At 34.5% G+C, this 3,278-nt stretch overlaps 1 long non-coding RNA gene across 1 annotated transcript; it reads left to right on the top strand.

The window, feature by feature from the left end:
* The first annotated feature begins 321 nt into the window (after positions 1-321).
* Positions 322-2,040, top strand: LOC116783020. The gene is made up of 2 exons (XR_004355433.1): positions 322-401; positions 1,081-2,040. It is a non-coding gene; the product is annotated as an uncharacterized LOC116783020 (long non-coding RNA).
* The last annotated feature ends 1,238 nt before the right edge of the window (positions 2,041-3,278 follow it).

The following is a 3,278-nucleotide window of genomic DNA, read 5'->3' as shown; positions in this document are numbered from 1 at the left end:
CCTTGCACATGCACACTTCTGAGTATCTACCGCTTCAATGCCGACATCACACTTCCATCACCTATTGGGAGACAGGTGAAGAAAAGTCTTGTTTTCATAGTTGGCTTTATTTCTCACTATTCTATTCTATTTTAGTTAGCAAAGAAGTAAATTAATTTTCCTCAAGTCAAGTCAAGTCTGTTTTGCCCATGACAGTAATTGATAAGCTATCTCTTCTACTATTTTCTGGAAATGGGGATGATTTCAGTGGCTTCAGATGCTAACTTAGGACTTTCTTTGTCCAAAGCAGATTAATAATTTCATAACTGTTATTTCACCTTCAGGCTAAAAAGAAGATATTGCAATAGACCTTTAAAGGATCTACTTGAGATGTCTTATCTTCCTTCCTTCTTTCTCTCAAGGTATGTTGGTAAGCTCCTTTTCTGGAGATATTGAGATTTATTTATGCTTGTTTCTCCAGCAGCTCCAAACCACATAAATAATGTAGGAATGTAAGTAACACTATAGAACTAAACATAGCAAACAAGTAGAAAGCTTTCAATATTGCTACAAACCACATATGGGTTATTCTCAGGAGCTTTGAGGACATGTTATTTAAAAAGTAAAATCCTTATGAAAAATAATGGGTGATACCACATTTTACTGTGATGAATTTTTAAACATCTAGATTCTGCAACAAAGAATGTACCAATACTTTAGAAAAAAAGGCAATTTTCTAACTATAAATCTGAGAAAAAAAAAGCAAAGAAGGGAGTTACACCTTTTTTTTCATCAGATGTATTACTACAAGAGGTTTTGTTGATCTCCATCCGGTTTTTTTTTCAGTAGTTATATTCCAAGAGATAAATTATCTAATCTAAATTCATGCACACTGAAAAATGTGAAAGTCTTTCTTGATGCCTGATCTTGATATATGCACCAGCTACATCCCAGTTTTGTATCAAGCCAATTCAGACATACCGTCTTCCTCTCCATTTTTCCTTTGTGCAGCTGCTTTTATATTTCAGTAGGTCTCTGAGTGATAACGCAGTTCTTACACAAAGCTGGAATAATCTCAAATGAAGAAAACTTCCTTTTCAGGATCTGTAATTGATGGTATGCATCAATTTAAAGCTACCAGGCAGAAAGCAGAGAGAGAAAGGAAAAGACGAAGCTAAAGGGAAACCTTTCTCCAGTGGCCAGGTCAGAAGAGCAATTGGGTCACCCGACAAGAATTCTTTGGGCATCTTCTACAACACACCGAGTACTGATGACAGTGAAGATGATGCTAATGATGATCTTCATGTTTTCTCCCTAGTATAATTACTCTCTTCAGTGAGACTACTTCAAGATCCCCAGTGTAGTTTCTGTTGATGACTGTATTAGTGTTGGTTAGAGAAGCTTAATTAAATGTGGGTTTTGCATGCTAATTGATTGTTAATCTTTGCGCATGTATATTAATTGGTTAATATTTATCAAATATGAAAATGACTATTATCTTGTTATCTACTAGGTTCTATTTATTGTAATATGAATGTATAGACTAAAAGCTGTAAGGTGAATGGTGAAGAGGTCTTAGTACAGGATTATAGACTAAAGCTACAAGTAAAAGGGTGAGAAGATAAGGGAAAAAGCAAGGTGGTGATCTATTCAAACACAAAGTGGAACAGAGGCTTAATTCCATTGTATACAGATGGGAATCTAGTGCTTTTGAGATGTTTAGGATATTGTAGCTATTCCAGATGAGCATGATTTTCCTATAGGTTCTGTATCTTTTCTGTTAGCCCTGTGAGGGTATTTTCATATATTCTAGGGGACCTGAAATGTCACTTGATGTCTCTGTGTGGGTAGCCATATTGAGCTATAGATATTTGTCTTCTGGATAATCAGTGTTAGCTGAAATGAGGTCTACTGTCAATTTCCATTAGTCAAGAGAAAAAAGTGGACTCCTCCAGGAGAAAATACAGTAAATGTATGCTTATAAGACAAGAACCTTCTCTGAACTTCTTATTGAACTTGACTGACTAAATATGGAAAATAAAGGAGTGATTTGGTTTTAAATATTGTTTCTTAGTGTCACTTTTAATAGTAGAGAATATCCTCTCTGGTCTCAGGATGGTTTCCTGCAGAACATGTGTAATATCTGCTAGTGTCATGCAGAAGTCTCAAATAACCTCTGCTATTTCAGAACTTCAGCTTTCTAATAAAGACACTTAAACTTGGTCTGCAAGTTGTCATGACTTGAAATACCACCTGTCTTCAAAATTAGCATTCATATATCTTGTACTGAATACTTTTAACATGAAATCCCCGTTGTTGTTTACTAAACGAATTCAAACTGGTACCATCACACTGATAGAAAACCTCTAGAGGTCAATCAGCAGAGTTATGTAAAACTGCATGTGGCCAAGGAGGTGTAGTCAGGATTGGGGTTAGACCTAGTTTTATTTATCAACTTTATTTCTATTTTGGATGGAGAAGCAAATTGCACATTAATTAAATTTTGAGACAATATGAAATTGGAATGTATTATAAATACCATTGTGGATAAAGGAATAATCTAGCAAGACCAAAGGAAATGTGAATTATTTGCAGGAAATAAAATGATATTTAATCTTGGGAAATATGCAAGCTGTACATCTGGGGAATAACAATTCAGAAAGACCATATGAAGGAGGGAGGAAATTTTGTTGGCAATAAAGACTAAGGGTGAAGAGAATAGCAAACCTCATGTGAATTTCAAGGTACTGTAGCAATAAAAAAATAAAGCAACACTGAACTGCAGAAATAAAGATGTAGAACAGTAAACTCAGATTCTCCTTGTTTGTTGGTATTAGAAATTACTTTTTAGAACACTGAGCAGATGTGACACTTTATAATGAAGAATAGCTTGACAAACTGGAAAAAAATTAGAAATTAAGCCAAAGTCACTGTCCAGAAGAACTAATGAGAATAATGAAGAATAGAAAATCTGAATACTGTAAATTGGTTACAGAAAATTGATAATACAAATAGCAATACTGTCCTTACATTCTACAGTAGGTTTAAGTAATTCTTTTAGCACCAACCTGTAATTTTCAGTTGAATATATCTTTGTTTCACCTGACAACTTTCTTCAAGATAGATTCAGAAAGAAAAGGAAGGAAAAAATCACTATGCTCTCCCATTCTTTTCAGTTCTCATTTCTTTAAGGAGTCTTCAATTATGTAGACTCTATATGTATTCCATAACTGTGGTTTTCCTGAGAGCTGAGGTATCCATAAGGGGTTCTTATTTATGTGACCCATGTTTAGCTATCC

Source organism: Chiroxiphia lanceolata, chromosome 2, assembly GCF_009829145.1.
Source record: "Chiroxiphia lanceolata isolate bChiLan1 chromosome 2, bChiLan1.pri, whole genome shotgun sequence".
Taxonomy (NCBI): Eukaryota; Metazoa; Chordata; class Aves; order Passeriformes; family Pipridae; genus Chiroxiphia; species Chiroxiphia lanceolata.
Note: the sequence above shows the minus strand (reverse complement) of the source record. Positions and strands in the feature narration are given on the sequence as shown.